The 20,100-nt window shown below is 43.6% G+C and overlaps 1 long non-coding RNA gene across 1 annotated transcript in view; it reads right to left on the minus strand.

Moving 5' to 3' along the window:
• Positions 1-14,215: 14,215 nt before the first annotated feature.
• Positions 14,216-20,100, minus strand: part of LOC138504585 (uncharacterized) — a 119,174-nt gene continuing 113,289 nt past the window's right edge. Inside the window, exon 3 of the long non-coding RNA XR_011279865.1 lies at positions 14,216-15,536. This is a non-coding gene — a long non-coding RNA (uncharacterized lncRNA). The remainder of the gene's footprint in view (positions 15,537-20,100) is intronic.

Consider the following 20,100-nt stretch of genomic DNA (forward strand, 5'->3'; position numbering starts at 1 on the left):
CAGCAGATAGCAGTTTTGCCGGACGATCCTGACACACCGAAGAAGACGTTTATGACACTTGATGAAAAACGTTGTAAGATAACGGTGTTGTCAAATAAACTGGTCTGTCAGTCGAAAGTAACAGATTTACAAATACAATCTGACAGTTGCTGTAAACCGAGAACAGTATGGTCTGATGCACTTCAAATCCAAAAAGACCAGAAAAGGGACTTTAAACCCGATAGGCAGTTGGGGTTCAGCGCTGGCCCTACTGTTCAATTGAGAACAACCGCAAGGGACAACATTAAAAATGCTCCCGTAAATCCCAATGTCCTAAAGAAGGGAAACCTCACACGGAATGAACAAATGGTCCATCAAGTGCTCTTGGAACGGATAGAATCTTCGGATGATCTAATTTTGAATCGTCACAATGTCCTGTGGTTGTGTTGTAACGAGCCTTAGAGCCATTGAATCTGGAGACTTGAAAATTGTTGAATTCTTCAATGAAACTAAAAATGATGCTGTAATATTACATCTGCAGTCTAAACTAATAGTTGACACGCTGCTTGAAGCAGGTCCTGTGTTAATGTCGGTAGGGTTCGACATTTCTTTAGCACCGATTTGGTGTGCAGCCAGAGCAACGGAAAAAGTGTCTTGTAAGGCAGTTACCAGTGAAGTGAAACAGTTGGACATGTCTTTGGCGAATGGAACTTCGTTAGCAACATCCCCTGTGATCTCATCACAAACTGTTTTCCCTGAGTCTGACCATCCGTCTGAGATGCTACGGAATGACTGCATAAGGATAACAATTCAAGGAGCGGAACGCGCCACTCCTAATGTGGACGCTTCAGAAGAGACCATCCTAAGGCTGTCAGAGAAAATGACTGGTCATGGGTTGCCAGAACACTGAATATTGATCAGTCAAAATAATGCCAGGCCCATGAACCACGTACAAACTGTAAACTGGGATCGTGGAATACCAGGGGCTTCACGCATTTGTTCAACACAGCCTGGGCTGCTGATTTGGATCTCATTTGTCTGCAGGAAACGTGGCTGAATGAAAATCCAATACTGGAAAGGTTTAAAACAGCTCACAACCCAGCAATTAAACAGGCCAAGGGGAGACCAATGGCCGGGATTATGGTGGCAGAAAAGATAGCCTCTGGTTTTAGGATTGTGAACTGCGTAAACCCCTCTCCTTTTATCCAGGTGGTGACGGTCGGTTGTTCAGGGGCAACACAGGCGCAAAACTCGATACTTTACATCATCAACCTTTACTGGAATCACGGGGCCATTGGTACCAAATTTCTTGTCGACCAAGTAACAACTGTTATTGACGACTTATTGGAAATGGGCCACTCAAACGACCTGATCATTTGTGGCGACCTTAAATTCGATTGTGTCACCCACTTAAATCTAATCAGTGGCAAGAAGAGAATAAGCAACTCTGAAGAACAACTGACAACTCAGTGGTGTTTGGAAATGGACATACGTGAATTAACAATGTTAAATGGCCAAACACCGGGGGACATCCCGGCTGCCCCGACGTGGAGAAGAGGTGAGCTAAGCTCTACACTTGACTATATATTTGTATCTGGAACTATCCATACGAGAACTAACTCTTTTGAAGTCACAAAAATGATTCATAGTGACCATGATATGGTGACCTTGAAATTTAATTCCATCATTCGGCATAATCAGGAGCGTTGGGCCCATTCAGTAAGAACGGGAGCCTGCCGAATTCGTTTATATCTTGATACTGATGACTTATCTCTTATTTCGGCTAAATTCCAGAATTCTGGAACTTTGGAATACGATCACCTTTTGACCCAATATGTGGAATGGAAGAATAACTTAAGAAATGCTGAATTTACCTTTAAACATAAATTTGACCTAGACATCTCTCAATGGAAAAGATCTCTGTGTTGGCAATTGAGAAAGGTGCACAAAACCCCCTCTTTAGATGCCTGCGAACAAAGACGAAAGCTTAAACAAGCCTACAAGAACTGGCTCAAGTCTCACAAAGCCATCATGTTACAAAATGACGCTGAGCTTATGCTGTCGAAAATGGCAAGTACTAACTCAGCAGATTACTGGAGACTAATAAATAACAATCTCGCATCACAACATGCTCTGCAGGCAAACTTGGTCTTAGAGACGGAGTGGATATCCTTCTACTCTGATCTCTTTTACAAAGACACGTTTACTAAAGAATGGGAACCTCCCATGCTAACGCATTGGGAGATTGTGTTTGACAAAGAAGACATCTTGCGAGTTATTAAGAATGTGCATGACTCTAGAGCACCGGGCCCTGATGGGCTTACGAATTTCTCCATTAAACGCCACCCAGAAGAACGGTCAGAATTTTGTGCAATTTTGTTTAACAGAATTGTCAAGTGCTGTAACACCCCGAAATCATGGAAATCCGCCGTGATTGTACCAATCTTCAAAAAAGGAGACCGAAGAAACCCAAAGAATTACAGACCCATTGCACTGCTTGATGTGCTAGGGAAAGTGTATGCCACTCTCCTACAACAGTAACTCCTGGAGTGGTCTACTAAATGTAATCGGGTAGACCCGAGACAGACAGGATTCGTCAAGGGGGTAGGGTGTTGTGTCAATCTCCTGCTGTTAAATCTATTGAAGATGGAAACTCATCGGTCAAATTCTAAGATCTACTTGGCCCTAATAGACTTATCACAAGCATTTGACAGCATAAATAGAGACCTACTTTGGGGAAAGTTGAGTGAGTGGAATTGTCCACCTAGTCTTCTGGCTGCTATTCGCAAATTACATACAAACACTTCTATTAGGGTCATATTAGACCTCAAGGGCAATCTATCAGCCCCAATTGATACGTTTAGGGGCGTTAAACACGGTGCCCCCTTAGCAGCCAGCATTTTCAACTTGTTCATATCTGACATAAAAGATATTTTCAAAGAATTGACCACGTTTGCACCCAAAATACACGGCACTCACATTGACTATCTTGTTTATGCGGATTACCTCATCCTTCTGGATTTAACACCCATAGGCCTACAACGCAAACTTACCATCGTTGAAAAGTACTTAACATTGAACGGCCTTAATATTAACAAGGAAAAATGTGAAATTATGGTACTTGAAAAATTGCAGGGTACCAAAAGAAATATGAAGAAATTCAACTGGTATCTGGATAAAGAGTTAATTAGGATTGTGAAGAACACCGCCTATTTGGGGATGAGAATCAGTGCCAGTAGAAATGACGCACCCTGGGTACAGTCAGCGAACAGTAAATGCCGGCAGTTGGCATGCCAGGCGTCTCTGATCAATAGAAAATTTGGTACATTTTCTCTAAAACCCACGGTAGTCTTTTTCCAGCAAAAAGTGGTGCCGGCCTTGATATACGGTGGAGAAAATGTTTTCGGCTGTGGGCACGAGGTATGGAACTCGCTTGAAAAAATTTTTTGGACAAAAGTTCTACACCTCCCAAAGGGGATTGCAACAGCCTGTGTAAGATATGAACTGGGTTATATCTCAGTTCAAGCAAGAGTCGCTTGGAATCTTCTAAGTCTATTCAGGAAAACAATACAAATGATTCCGCTACCTCAAATTGCCATACTCCACAATCCAGAGTCTGAAAAACACAATCAATTTTGTATCAATGGAATGCGTTGTGTCGGGAGGTACTAGACACATACGATATCACGGTACAAACATTGATTGAAAATCCAGACTCTGTAAAATTGAAGATGTGGAGAACTGATTGGATCAATACATGCAAACTAAGATCTGACTCACGAACAATGAAAGAAGCTCCCGAAGAGGCAATAGCATATGGCCTGCTCCCGGAATACTTAACTCGCTTCCCGGATCAACGGTCAAGAATTGTATACATGCAGTTCAGGCTCAATGCACTGCCTACTAAGGAGCGATTAAGCTTCTGGTCCCAGCCTGACGCCTCGGATTTATCGTGCTGATTCTGTGGAACCACCAATGTAACTCTCAAACATTTGACAATGATTTGCTCTGGGCTAGAGCAACAAAGAAACACCATTTTTGGCCCAGTAACAAAGAAATTTCAGTTTCTATCTCGGGAGGATTGGCGGAGAGCTCTGTTTGATGGTTCAAACAGATCTGTGTTATGTGCTTTGGCCACTTTCCTCTGTGTACTAAAGGAGAGTCTGGATGAAAAGACTGTTCACTAATTGATGTTCATTAATTATGTGCACCTTGTTGATGAAAGAGGTGGCTTTGATGACAAACTGGACGTAAAGAGGTGTATTCTTCTATTGTTTGTTATTTTTTTCTCTCTCTTCTTAAAAGTTTGTAAAAAAACTGAATAAAAAAAATGTAGAGAGACTTGCTGAATTATTACTCGATTTTGAAATTTCCTCCTACGCAGAAAAAGGAACTGCATCCACAGACAATAGACAATCCATTGTTCAGGCAAAGAGGGACAATTGTTTCAGTACCTGCAACCCACAAGCAGAACCAGCAGAATCCAGAAATAATATTGTCTAAGAGTGTATTAAAAGTTAGTTTCTTTCAACAGATGATCGAGACGGGAAATCAAAGTAGCAACCTTGTCCTCCCTCAGGAGGAGAGATGCTCTTATTTTTCCGGAACTAAATGCTGTAGATTAAACTATAGGGATATTGTGTACTTACGTATTGTATTCATCATTGTTTTACTGCCACTGACGATTAGAACTGCATTTTGTATTGGTGCACAAATCGTTCCCATTCCAGTGCACCCACCTAATGATGCACGCATGAAGCCCACGAAGGCACCCAGACCTTACATAGTCATTCCAGTCCCTAGGAGGTCTGATAGCGGAATGAGTGAACTTGAGATGGATGTGATTAGCAATGACACACACACATTTATGGTAACAAGCAAATTGAAAAGCCGGAGACAGGGTTGGCAGAGTAAGAATGAAAGAAGGTTACTGACAACTACACTTATGCAAACGATGAATGCACCCACACCAGATCTAGTGTCAATAACTACAGAACTACAGGCCAAAGAAGAGGGGAAGATTGAACTGCCAACAATGAGAAGCTACCCTACCAGTGAAGTTAAGAGCCACATGAAGGAAGCTGAACTCTTCAATAGACAAAAGGAGTTGGAGAGGAAACCAACTGAAACAACATTAATGAACACCCCTGATACAGCACTGATGGAGACAAAGGCAAGCCCAGAGAAAATCTCATAGGCACAGATGATAGCAGAATCAATATGTTCATTTATAACCAGAGCCAAGAAAATACAAGTGGACAAAGAAAGAATTACCAGACTTTCCTCTACTCAACTGGCAAATGGCGAGATTTGAGAGAATTATCCTTTACAGGGATAAGAAGATTAATTTATTTGATCAGATATGGGGATGATTTTTAGTATTGTAATATTGTTGTCAAGTTGATGTTTTCTGATAGATTCCAGTGTTACAATTGTAATATTTTCTCTTGGGTGGGATGGTTTTGGGGTCCTGATGTTTGTTTGTTTGTTTATTACTTGTATTGCACCAGACCCAAAGGTATTAGGGCGCATTGCATAAGATTACTCGCAGCTTGGTTGCACATAGAAATGCATTTACAGTTACAGTGTACTTACACATAATCAATAATCATATTTACAATATCATTTTTTAGAGTATATTTACAAAAGGAGATCAAGGTTACAGACTGAGAGCAGGCAGGTGTAATCTGGAGAGGATCTGGTGGCCAATGTGCAGGGCATAGGATCAGTTCAGTAAGGTATCAGGTTCCACTTAGGCGTCAGCGTCTTTGAACCACTTTATTAAGTTATGACGAACGTTTTGGTATGAATGATCTACTCTGAGGGAGGATGAAAGCGAGTTCCAGAGCTGCGTAGCCTTAACTTGGAAACTGCTGCCTCCGACTAGCCAATTTGAATCTGGGGGTCAGAAGACAATTCATGTTAGAAAGTCTAGTTGTCCTTGTCCCAGGTTTTGTGACAATTATATTCGCTAGATAGTGTGGAGCTACGTTGTTTATACATTTGTGAGTGAGAGAGGCAACTTTTAATTTGATTTTGTCAAGTGTGGACAGCCAATTGTTCACTCTTCTAGTGTCGGAGATATGTTCTCTCCTTTCAATTCCAAGTGCAGCTCTGAGAGCGTTGTTTTGCAGGAATTGGATTTTCTTGATAATTTCTTTGTTCGCCCCAATGTACAAAGCGTTGCAATAGTCAAGCTTTGATAGTATAAGTGTTGGCAAGGGTGATGCAACTGTCTTTCGAGAGGAAAGCTTTACCCGCTCTGATCAATTTTCAGGTGTAGGCTGTGGCCGAAGCCAGAGTGTTTACCTGTTTATTGAAAGAGAGAGTGGCGTCCAGGTAGACCCCCAGAGTTTTTACTTCCTTGGCGACTGAGATGAAGTTATGGTCAATGTTGAAGGCTGAGTATTTAGGGTTCAATTTTTTTAGGGATGGTGAGGTGCCCAGGATGATGATCTCTGTCTTGTCATCATTCAGGCATAGTCCATGGGTGGCCATCCATGCCTGGATGATGAGATAGACCTTATTCACCAAGGCCAAATCCTTGTCGTAATCACCAGTAATAGGTAGGAGGATCTGTGTATCATCTGCATAATTTGTATAAGTGATACCCAGATGGTCCAGATCATCGAAAAGTGGCTTGGTGAAAATATTATATAATGTGGGTGAGACACAGAATCCTTGCGGCACACCACACGTAATGGGGATAGAGTCAGCAGCAGCCATGGGTGAGAAGACTCTCATAGTACGATCACTGAGAAAGGATTGTATCCACGCTATGGCTTCTGAGGAGAAGTGTGCTGCCGAGTCCAGATGGCTACATAAGACCTGGTGATCAACCAAATCAAAAGCAGCCGATAAGTCTAAGAGTAAAAGGAGGGCTGATTCCCCTTTGTCTCTGAGGTCATCGATCTGGGCCTTTAAGTCAATTAGAGCAGTTTCAGTCCCGTGCTGAGGCCAGAAACCTGATTGTCTTGACCCCAGCAAGGAATTCGATTCCAAGTGTTTTTGGATTTGTGAATAGACCCTTTTGTCTATAATTTTCAAAAGAAAGGGTACCGTGGTGTGATGAATCTCGTTATTTAGTTATTTATGGACAGTTGATAATGTTTTTGATTTTCTGTTATACTATATATAAACTTAATAAACACATAAATAAATAAAAAAATAATTAAATAAAAGATGCCTGCACCATGGATCAAGATACCTGAGAATTCTGCAGCAAGAAGAAGCCATACGGATGCATTGAAAAATGTAGTTATAGCAAACCTTGAGGATCACGAGAAGCATACAAGGAGATGACAGTGAACTAAACGACTACTTGGACAGCACAGCACATTTGGGAAACAACATATGGTACCAACATATGAAAGAAGTTTGAAGACAGAGTTCAGAGGGGGAATGCTTTGTTTGTGCACTCCTACCTTACAGCATGGGGAAGTCAAAGATCTTTGTAGCTGTAGAAACTGCTGTCCAGACAGCACACTGTCTATCGCACGTGGCAATGTGCAAAACCTGAGGCCAGTTCATAGGAAGTGAGGCCTCACTGAAAGGGGCAACTGAAGCAACCGATCCAAATGAAGATGATTATGTCCAGGACATAAAGATAAGAAAAGACAATGGAAAGACAAAACACATTGTGATCAGATACGAGAAGCCTGGAGTTAAAGGAGCAGATATCAGTAGAGAAGCGAACAGAAGCTAAATGTCAAAGGAAAAACTCCAGAAGAGGCTCGAAGTTGGAAGAACAGAGGCCAAATGCAGATTTGGGGACAGTGCATCCAGTTTTCCCACAATGGTAGCCTCCCACTGGAATGCCCTTCCCACTCAACTAAGAATGATTGAGTCGCTCCAAGCATTCTGAAAAAGCAATCAAAACCAAGCTTTTTGTATTAATACGGTCAAATGTTTACTGTTAGAAGGGCTGCATGTCTTATGTATCTCTGAACTCACCTGCGCCCTTTGTACCTACCTATGGCTAATGTACCTGTAACCAAGAGACCTCATGGTCGCCTGTGAACGACTTAATCAAAAATTCCTCAAAATTTCATGTAACAGCACCTCAATGCCTTTGGGCTGTAAGTGCGCTATACAAATACAAATAAATAAAATAAATAAATAGTGCTTTCACTAGACGGATGGGAGAAAGAAGTAGTGATTTGTAGAGCATGGATGGTCATTGGTCGTTACCAAGGCACCATTGACATAGTACAGAACGGATGCAAGCCATTGTGTCCAAAGCTTGCAAAACTGCTAACATGGGTCGAGGACAGAGGAGGACACTTGCAGATAGTGCCACTGGAAAGCCCAAACTTCTGCTTCAGGAATAATGGCACTAGGAAGATGGGAGAGAATCAGAACTGTGGGTGAGAATTTGATGCTCCAGGAATGGTACATGGAACTGCAGTGATCATTGAGCATTATTGGGCATGCGGATCCAAAGCATATATCAGACTGCCGAGAAACTTTCGAGGTATATGCACAATAGTGATTGTCCATGTTCCGCTGTTGGTGATTCCGAAAAAGTGACCTGAATATTGACAGTTTCACGAAAGCAGATGCTCACCTGAGGAAGAAGAGATCTGTGAAACTGATGAATCGAATGAAGCGAGAGAATTACTTTGCTGACATATCCATAGAAGCTTTTGATGCTATCCCTTATGAACATAGGTTGTTCAGCCAGACCTCATCAGTGTTCATGACAATCTTCATGCCAAGAATTCAGGTTGGAGCAAATACTAAATGGTTGCAGATAACCAGATGGGAATTACTGCAGAGCATCAACACAACCATAAAAGTATTAAATGCCATAAAGGAAGAGTTAAGAGCGATTCGACTAATGACTCTCCAGAACAGATATGTCCTTGACATGATCACAGCCAAGGATGGAAGTGTTTGTGCAAAAATTGGAGAATCATGTTGCACATTTATACCTTCTCACGATGAAGAAAATGGAACTCTAACAGAAGCCATAGGTATGCTGACAAAACTACAGAATCAAATGATTGATGAAACTGACAAAGTGGACGACGACAGCTGGTTTGGATCTCTATTTTCATGGGTTCCACATTGGATGACAGACGCAGTCAAATTCTTAGGAGCCCTGCTAGTGATGATATTGCTCGGATTTTGTGTTATCAAGATAATAATCTCTCAGTGTCAGAAAACTTTGGAAAAGGCCATAGGGATGAAGATCATGATTGATGTCGAACCAGGATGGAAGCCCAAAGACCTGACTGATGAACAAATTAGAGACTTTGTGAAAACCAGCCTTTATGCACCAGAAGGAACAAAGTTCCTATATCCCAGGAAACATAGATATTATGTGGGAAGATGGATCTATTGCAGCCCAAATGGAGAGTGTCAACTAATGACGTGAAACAAAGATGAACACGTAAGAACAGCAGGAAGTCTAAAAGGAGTTATGAAAATATGGACCCCAAAGAGACATTTCTTCAGACCGTCATGTATAGACCCAGAAGATGAAGAAAAAATGGACCCAGACGATGAAGTGAAATTGAATGCAGAAGATCTAAAGAAGAGGGATACAAAGGCGGAAATGAAAGTGGTTGATGAATCGCCCAGAGTGGGGAGTGTAGAGGCGGTCTCAAGTACGGCCGCACTCCAACCATCCATTTTGAAGTACCAGGAACGTTCACGCCAAAGTATGTGATGTATGATGAGCAAATAAACCAGCAGAGAGCCGCAGTGGGGCTCTGTCCAGTACCTATCAGAAGAACAGCACCTATTGAAGTACTGACACCAAAGAAAACATGGACAGTAAGGTACCCATTGAGAAAGCCATATCAACAAATGAAAACAAATGAAGATCGTCTGAGTATAGTCCCTGAAGAAGCCAAAAAGGTCTTAATGGAAGCCGAATGGTGACGTCTCAAGAACCCAGACTGACTCACATATAGAAGATATGACGACCTGAGAATGACATAAAGAGACGAGACGCCATGGACAAGGGACACCGTGAACCTAAAGTGAAAGGACGATGTCAAATGTAAGAAGCTTATGCCATGAGCATGACAGAGATATTTGACCAGTTTACGCATGTACATATGCTTGGAACCACAAGAAAGCTAAGAAAATCGTGTGGCTTGCTATACTTAGTAGTAAGATAGATTGCGACAAGCGCCACCTATACATATCTACCTCAAAAGAAGCATTTTATATAAGTATACTTCCACTATGCACAACAAGCAGAATCATCAACCAAAGGTTACTAGAGGCTGCATGAGGAGAGCTTCATATTTAACAAATCGAGAATAAAAGGCAGAAATGAAACTCAGCAGAGACAAATCGTGCCAAAAAGCCAAGGTCGTATCAGCTAAAATAGACAAACAATAGCTACAATTAATCAAGCAAGGAACAGAATATCCTGCTCAGAAAGGTCAAGATAAGAAACTGAAGGTAGGTGGTAGGCAAAACAAAAATCAAATATACAAATTACATGGAGAATAAGGCAATTTTACAGTGTCTGAATCACATGACCAGCCGAGCAAGAAGAAGTGAGACTTTCACACCTACGCGTGGCGGATTGCCATGCAAAGATATCAGAAATTTTCCAGACAGGAGATGCAGTCTCGAGGCCAACCACAGTGAAATAATTGACACATGACCACTGAAGTGATGATTGATTGTAGCAATAATTGGAGGAAGGCCGGCTGAGCTGACGGCACCCTGCACCTGGCCGACCATTCTGCATGCTGCTAGGCAAAGTGGAAAAGTATGAGTGGGGCTGGTGTCAACCCAATCATAGTGGACCAAGTAATATAGGGTCCTACAGTTAGTAGAACCAATGGGACGTCATACTTTTAGTGACGTTTACAGTAGCCATTTATAAGGTAGGGCTTAGATGTCCAACATGACAGTGTTTACCCAATTCCCTTACTCCGTTAACATATACAGATATAGTACCTCTATTAAAGTTGCCTTCCTAGAACCAATAGAATTGCATGCCAACTTTTAAGCGTTACACGTCAGTGATGACAAGTTTTTAGTATAAATGATGTGTTTTTTATTAAGTTGTTGGAGTTGTGAACCGAGAAGGAAGATCACGCATCCGCTGATATTCATGAAAATCCCTGTTTTTAGTACTTGTCATTAAACAGACTCCCTTTGCCAAACCATTGAGCTGTCATTATTGGTTTGATGCTTGAGTATTAATCTGCATCCCCATCCATCTCACGGATGCTGCTATTCCATCTTAAAGTGCTATTGGGCAACCCCCAGCTTTATGGGCCGGTTGGGTTCCTGGTGCACAACCTGGTTTTTCCCAAAGTCCTGGGAGGCCCTGACTCTGTTCTTTCCCCCTGACTGGCTGTTGGGTGGAAGTTCCATATATGGTATTGTGGGGAAGTCCAGGCCAGACTGGCTAGAGCCTTCCCAGTGACTGTATGCTGTGGATAAACACTTGGGGTGGGACCTAGGTGAATGGGGTGTGACCAATATGCACTTCTTGTTATGGATGTCTAGTTTCTAGTATTTGACACAAAGACTGAGACATCCCTGCCCAAAACTGGTATGAATGCAGTGTGTAGTGCTGAATGGCTGGGTACTTGTCCCAATACACAGTCCTTGTTGTTGGTGTCTGAGAGGGGAGAGAATGGCCTGAATGCACTGTATGCCCGATTGGCCGCCTGAGTGTGAGCCAGCAGAATGAATGGCAGATCAACTAGTATATCTGGGAGCCTCTCACTGCTAGAAATCGTTCAGAAGCTGAAGTCGAAATTGATGCTTGAGCTTGAAGCTGAGCCTGAAGAAGAAGGTTGACTGCTGCTACCTTCAGCGCAATCTGGAAGCTGCCGTGTCATCGAGACTCATCCAAGAGAAGACCTGTTTAGGAGACCTCTTCCAAAGCTACAAGGGACCATCGTGCACCGCTAACCTTCGCCGAAGCTCCCTGGAAGTCAGACCCTCGACAGGCTGCCGACCAGAGATGGGGACCACCGAGGAGAACGAAGAGAAGCACCGGATGGATATTCCATCCACCGTCGTCGACCAGGGTTCGCAGGTTTGCTATAACTGCTGGAGGCCCGTCAAAGCCGTGTTGCCTAGAACCAGGAACCGCTTGATGCCGAGCTACCGATGACCGGAGCCGCAACGCTCCACCTGATTAAGACACTTTTGTTTCAAGGACGCTCTCGCCAGCACCGCCGACCGATTTGTCCCGCCGGAGAAAGTCAATGCCGCTGACACACCAAGGAGCATCCACGAGTGGGTTTCCCGCCACCCAAAGACCGCAGAGACGCCGGACGGCTCAATGCCCTTGCTGGGTCAAGGTTCTTCTTAGACTCTTTGTGGTCCCGAACTATTGATAATGAGGGGCCCTGCACGCCTCATCTTTGCAGGACGTCCACGACCGATCATCGACGAGCACCGCCAGCACAGAAGCTGCTGCCTCAATGCCGTTGTTTACCATTTCTTCGAGGGATCTCGACGATCTGTGGCTCCTGCCTTAAAGGGAGCCACTCAAGAAGGATCCATCGACAACACAACGTCGAACTCTGCTATTCCAGGTACATTGGGGTGGTAGAACTATTCAGGAGGAAATAAGACTCATAGAAACAATATATGGACTGGGCGTGTATTATATCTTTATTTACAGGTTGCCCAGGTGGGGGGATCCTCTCACAGAACTGTGCCTAGGTAACAGGGCCAGTATTCTGCCAATTTTTCTAACCAACTGCGTTCCTCCTATGTCTATGGTTGGTTCTCTTTATTACTTGATATGTCTGACATTTAAGCTAAGTCCAGTTGATGCACTTAAATTAAATCTGATAGTGATTGTGTATATATTTGCCATTGTAGATTAACTGTGCACGATATGAGTTATTGTGATTGTATATAACCTTAAACCTTAATTATATAAAGACTGTGTTATCACTAACATAGTGCGTGGACATTCCTTTGTGAGTGCTTGGGGACTACACTGTTCTTAAGATCCACCCTGCATCACCTCCTGAGAAGCTAAGCCTTGATTGCTCGACTATGTTACCAATAATAGAGAATGTTGGCTGCGGTCCTCTGTGCCTCTCCTCTACCATATAGAGAGCAGGAGTACAGACACCCCCTCGAGTCTTTACAACAGGGATGGTATCTTTTTACTGGACATCTATCATAGATGTCCAGTAAAACATATCTTGCCTTCTCCCTGGGCCCCCAGCACCAATTGCAAGCTGTTTGGTTTTTACACATTTTTTTTAAAGTATGCTCTTAAATGCAACATTTTAACCCATTATTTAAAAAACAATCCTGGGGGGAAAACCCCCATTGATTGATTCGGGCTCCCTCGCTACGCTCGGTCGCTATGGCATATCTGGGGAAAATATTTATGCCCCTCCACTTAAAAAATTCACCAGCCGCCACTGGCCCTGGGACTGTGCTGGGAGCAAGGTGGGGGAGCTCAGGGACTGTGGTGGGAGCAGGAAGGGCAGGAGCCATGGGAGCAGGTTGGGGAGAGACCAGGGTCTGTGATGGTGTGGGGAGAGCCCAGGGACTGGGTACGAGTGCGATGAAGGAGCCCAGAGACTGTGATGGGAGCAGGTGGGGGAGCCCAGGGACTATACTGGGAGTAGGGTGCGGTGACGGCACACAATAGTTCATAGCCATTTGGACTTACTGTCCATTTGGCATTTATGGGGGACCCGGCCTGCCCACATTTTGCTTGGGGGGATGCCCAGGCCTAAAATGTTTGAAGACCACTGGTCTAGAAGCTTATCTTATACTGCAGATGGTATGCTAAGGTGGTGACTGTCTACCCTCCCAAAGAAACTTCCTAATTGTCTCTACTCTATCCAGTGGTTAATGTTTCTAATGTAAATTCTGATAGTGCCTTGCACTTACTCTGTTGGGTTCAGGATGGTTCCCTCACACCCATGTTTATCTCTTCCCTTCTACTGTTACTACCACATCCCTTTTCTTTACTCCTCCCACCGTTCTTCTGTCCCTCTGATGCTTCACTCCTCCTAGTTCATGCCACGCTTTGATGTTACCACTTCTCCTCGTCTTCACTACTACTCCCCACCTCCATACTTTTACTCTCCTCCCCTCTACTATTCTCCTCCCATTACTACTCTCCTCCTCCAGCTCTCAAGAACCCTTCTTTCACTTTACTTGAAAGTCTTGAGAAAGGGGCTAAGACCACCCATTTTCTCTGAGCAGATCTGCCATGTACCAACAATGGCAGAGTAAGCAGTTTTGGTAAGCCAGAAGAAGGGCTAAGGTGTGCAGTTTTTAAGATGTTTTATTTAAATAAAAAGAAAACGCCCATCGAATTCCCATTGCCATAAGGGGAGTTCCCTGCATAACAAAATAAAAAGTAAGGGTCCTCGTCAAAGTCCAAATATAGTCCGTAATCCAAATCCTATTAGCTGATTTGTGCGTATTACTTAGAGAAGAAAAATAATAAAAAGAAAGGAGGCGGGAGCAATGGCCTCTATATTTGGGCTTTTGCTTGGCCCAATCGTTTGGATCTCTTTCTCCAAGAGGTTTTAAAAGTTTTGTCAGTTTCTCGTAACTTAGTTCACAACCTTTCTGCAGATTCTGTATTCCAAATCTCAATTCCATATGCTTGTCTCTCTCCAGGAAGAGGTTTTCTTAATCTAATTAGGTTTTTAAAGTTTGTCAATGTTTCTCAACACACTTTACAACCTCTCTGTAGGTTCTGCTGTGCCAAGTCTTACTTGCAAACGGTTCCCTCTTTCCAGGAAGAAAGGTGTTCTTCATAAAATACCCTCATTTTCAGACTGAGGCTTGACAGTCTTCTTACATGATACTTAATTTTTGGAACCCTCCAGCTTCTCTCTTTCTCCATTTTGAACTGTCTGTTTCTCAGTGCTCGCCAAAGCCAAATGGCTTTCTGATAGGTTTGCTTTATCTCTAGTCAGGGTTACCTGGCTTCCATAACCTTTTCAGCTTTCCCAGCCTTGAAAGACTCTCAGTCTCTTAGGATTCTCTTGAAACCCTGTGGCCCCCTGTCAGGCTTGTGTTATCAGGGCCTCGATAGGGCATCTGCCCATTTGGGTTTCCAGGGCTTGCATAACCCTTGTAGCTTTCCAGCCTTGAATGTCTCTGTTTGCTTCTCCCCACAACGTTACCTCTTCAGGAGCGTTTGCTTCCCTTCTGTTGCTTGCCTCTGCAGCTAATATACTTCTCGAGCAGAGCTCTGCGTTCTGGGCTCTCTGCTGCATTCAAGTAATGGTGTTGGTTAACGGGCTGCAGGCCCACCACGGCTTCTGTGTGGTCACGCCACCAGACGAGGCAGTCACTGTTTCGTCTCCGTCTCTTCTCCGAGCACGGCTTCTTGGTCGGACAAGACTCCAGCCTTCTGGCATCTTGCGTGCAGTTCATTCCCTCTCCAAGCTACTGCTGGCTCTGTGGTCCAGCATGGCTACGCCCCTCCATGATGTCTCTCTGATAGAGGCTCACCTTTGCTTAAAATTCTTCCTCTTCGATTCAAAGTTCCTCTTGGTTTTATGAACATCATCCGAAAAAAGGGGTGTGTCTTTCCTCTTTGACTGTGGAGTTCAGGTGAGATCCAGCATTACCTGAAGTGAAGGGGATTGAAGAGATTGAAGAAATGTCACTATTTGGTGAATCCAAAACAAACATCAAGTCAACAGTGCAGTTAGTCAAACAAACAGGTTTTAACAAATGACATGGGGTAACATGTTTCTGGTTAATAAAGATTGATTTTGAGGAGGGTTTTGCAGTGAAAAAAAGTCTTAACGCCTCTCTAACATTGGTGGCCCACCATATAGGTGTAGAATACAGACTTCATCAGGGCTCTCATCCTATCCTGGGAGTCCTTGTCTCCAAAGGGGTAGTCGCTACCAGTGATGTCCCACTTGCCCAAACAACTAGGGAGGGTTTGCCTCAGCGGGCTCCCCTCCCTAGGCCTCAAAGGGGTGGTTCCTCCTAGGTGAGAAGGGAAAAATATCCTGGATTCGTCACATAGTGCAGAGTCTCCGTTTGTTTTCCAGCTCTCCTTTCAGTGTGGTTTACAGGTTATCTCTAAGGAGGTTGGATCTGCAGGGGTTGAAACTGAGGGGAGCCGAGAGCTATTTGGCATCTGCTTGTATCCTAAAAGAGGCTGATTAGCTTGTGTGGCGGGTCAGAAGAAGTCAGACACTCGGAAGACAGAGTTCAGGTTCTTTTAATGTAACTTATAAGTAGGAGGCCTATCTTCCCAGTCACTAGAGGGAGGACTGTGAGATTGGCATCATGGAAGGGGACACAGAAAAGTGATTCAATGTATAAGCTTTTATTAATGAAAATGTCAGGGTGGACTAAGGCCGAACTTGCCCTATGCTAAGGTGGGATGTCCCTACCTAAAGAAACTAAGGAACGTCTGTGTCAATATGTTCAACTTAAAAGTCTGTATGTGTCCAAAACCTATACTTGCTAACTCACAACTGAAGCAAAACAACGTGTTGGGATGGCAACCATAAACTAAACAGTGTTCCAAAAGTACAGTTCTGAGCTATTTCCAGCTTGGGCTCACTCTTCAGCTTCTTTTCCCCAAATGTAAATAAGTTCATCACAGTGTTCAATTTACCTTCTTTTGGACTTGACACAATAAAGTGACACACTTGTGTAAAGGTTAGGATGCCCTTACCCAAGTTCAATACAGTTTCAGGGCAGCACATCTCAGGGTTTCCTTCCCCAAGATCAATATCAAGGGATGACACAAAAAGAAGTATATTGGAGCTTTGGTTTTGTATTTCAACAATTCTTTACGACTCAGGGTTCCCTTCCCCAAGTCTGGTATACTCCAATGGTTGTTTTCCTTCTTCCACAATAGCAAACATCCTTGTTAGCATATAGGGGTTCCCTGGTCTTGGCGCAGTTTTAGACCACACGGTGCACCCACTACAGGTGACACAACCAGGAACTTCCAGGCCTCCTTAAGTTGTTCAATATTCAGCCAAACAAGTAGTTTCTCCAAGGTAGCTCCACAACTTTAATATACAAGTGGTGTCTCAACCTTGACTCCAACTTTGCCCTCAGAAACTTTCATTCAACTTAGTTTCCCTATTGCTTTCAGTTCATTGTTCAATATTTAGAAAGTTTTGTTTTTCTCTTTCATTCAGTGTTCAATAGATGCAGGTTTTGCATATTTCATTCAGTTCAGTACCCAAAAACTGCAGCCTTGCATGTTTAATTCAATTCGGTATTTAATAAATGTAACTTTGCTTCCTTCATTCATTTCAGTATTCATTAAAGCCAACGTTGCCTGTTTCATTCAGTTCATCATTCAATAAATGCATCATTGCTTGGTTCAATCAGATCGGTATTCAATAAAGGCAACTTTGCTTGTTGCAGTGGACCGCTACTACATTCACGGTCCCTTGGAGCGCCTAGGTGGTTCCAGTGTCCCTGACACTTAACAAGACCTGGCAGCTCAGGTCCTGCCAGAGTGGGAAAGCCTGCTCTCCGGCCGGGTGCTTCACTCAGCACTCTCCGGCACTCGTGAGCAGCTCCGCCTCTGCTTCTCGGCATCGCTTGCTGCCCACCTTCCCTTCTGTGGGATCTCCATCCTGCACAGCAGGACTCACAGGGTTTTGGTTGGCTTCTCAGCATCCAGGCTTCTCTCTCTTTCGCACGGCTCCTTGTTCTATGCCTTCCTCTTTCCCTACTTCTCTGTTGTGCTTCAGCCTTCCACCTTTTATACACCTGTGGTCCTTTAATGGGCTGCAGGTGTATACCATTAATTAACACTACCTGGCTCTGATTACATGGACACTCCTGACCTTCATGCATCTTATTAGTCCAAGTACCAAAGTGGTGAGAGGGAATGGCATCTATTGCTCTCAGTTGCTTCTTCCTGGTCTTAGTACTGTTAGATACCCCAAGAGGGGAATAAAGGGGAACTGCCTTATAATTACCTATAAAGGAAAGGAGAGGATTAGGCTCATTGTCATAAGGACAAGGGGGATCCTGTATTTTGGCCCAAAGTACCTCATCCACAGTCTTTCTCCCTCTCTGTCTAACACGCTTGGGATGCTATTATCTCCTGCTCTTCTCAGAGATAAGGGAACATGGTGCACAATATCCCATTACCACTTCTGGGCTAGGGGTTCCCTCCTAAAAGGAGGATTCGGAATACCGTGCCTTACATAAGGGCATCTCACCTCCAATCCCTCAGGACCCTCTATCTAGGTGATTCTCCTTCGTGTGCCCGCCCCCAGGGGCAAGATCCAAAAGTGATGGACTTTCCCTGGCCACCTGCACAGAGGATCCAGGAGGAGTAGACGTGAGAAGACCCTCAGGTTTTTCACAGTACCCTAACCATCTATAGAAACTAAATGTGCTTGTACACTGTCATGAAGTCCAAAAGAAAATGTATCCTCTGCCCACACTACCCTATCTGGCCCTGCCACTAATTCTAACTAACCTAAAATTGACCAAGGCAATGATTTTGTCTTTGGCTGGCCTCTCCAGTTCATTTGATTGTCTCTTGAATTATAACACCTCTCTGTGGGACAGATAGTCTCTGCAATCAATTCTTGTAGCTTCTCAAGAACACGTTTCTCCCTCGTACTTTCTGTGGCCCCCTTTTTAGAATGTCTTCCACAGTAATACTTCTTGATACTTCGATTGTTACTTGTAGTTCCCCCCAAGCCTCCCCTCCAGGAATATTTAAACATAATTTTCCTTTACCGTTTTTTCAACTCCCACTATCATAAATTCTCAGACTTAAAGTGTCTCTTCTTTTACTAATGATACAACAGCTGTGCGGGTTCAGCCCCACTCTTCTAGGTTGTTCACTTCTTGGTTGTGTGAAGAGTCAGAAATGAAACACAGACACAAGTTGGCCATGTTTTTGGTTAAAGACCTTTATTGAAAATAAAAGGGTTTTGAAAAGGCCTCCTGAACCTGCTCTAAGAGGAATATCCATACTTAAACCAAAACTAAGGACCTGTCTGTGTCAGGATGTCAAAACAATACTGTCCGGTCTCCAAAGGTCTATTCTGACCCTCACACTAGGTGAAACAGGAAATGTCTGTATCCTTGATAGGTTTAGAAAGGTGTTCACAAAAGAAGAATAAATGGCCCCAACACAAACGTTCTTCCAGGCTAGTGGTATTTGTTCCAGAGGGAAGTTCCCTTCTCCTGGATTCCTCTTTGCTCTCCAAGTTTTCACATAAACTGTACTTTGTGCCTTCCTAGGCTCACAGACATTGATGCACAAACTTGTTTGACTTGGCAATTGTATTTTCCTAATACCTAGTGTGCTTCTTTGTCAGGCTTTTACTTCTCTTCTCCTGGACAACACACTACCCATTCTAGTCCTGTTGTTTCTTCTTAGGACCTCTTTGTTTTCAAGCAACACAATGCTGTCTTCAGTCCTGATTTTTCTTCTCAGGACCTCTTTATTACACACAGGATTATTTGCCTGCTTTAATCTCCAGCAAGGGTATCACGTTTTCACACACCTGTGATTGCCAGGTATACTCCTCTGCCAGGGCTTCTGCTGTTCACACACTTGTAATTGCCGGGTATACTCCCCTGCCAGGACTTCAGCGATTCACTCACTTGTAGTTGCCAGGTATACTCTCCTGCCAAGATGTCAGCTGTTCACACACTTGGTATACTCTACTGCCAGGACCTTTTTTTTAAATTGGATTTTATTGGTTTTTCGTGAATCACAACAGCACACATGTGTAAGCATTTTCTGATACATTTTGATCCATGACTGGATTTGTTATTTCCTAACCTGCAACACTCCCTACTTAACATTCCCTTCCCTCTCCCCCCTCCATTCGCGTAACAAGGCACGATAAAGTATCTCTTTTCCTCCATCCTTCTCTATACCTTGTACACCTCTCTGTAGCCAATTCGCACCCTTCATCTTACAACTCGATTCCTCATCTCTGCTCTTTCTTGAATTAAACAAAGTGACAGTGAGTTCTATCTATTGTAACATGTTTCCCCCTGTGTCTTGTTTTTGCCTTACGATTGCCTGTTTCCAAACTGCTGTCTCCGCTATTGTCCATTTCTGCAGTTCTCTTCACCACCTCTCTACTGGCGGACCCATCTCTGCCTTCCAGTTCATGGCTATACTACGTTTGGCCAGTACATATACTAAGTCTTTCTGTTTCCCCAGAG

Source organism: Ambystoma mexicanum, chromosome 11 (assembly GCF_040938575.1).
Source record: "Ambystoma mexicanum isolate Mex_15411 chromosome 11, UKY_AmexF1_1, whole genome shotgun sequence".
In the NCBI taxonomy this organism is placed as follows: domain Eukaryota; kingdom Metazoa; phylum Chordata; class Amphibia; order Caudata; family Ambystomatidae; genus Ambystoma; species Ambystoma mexicanum.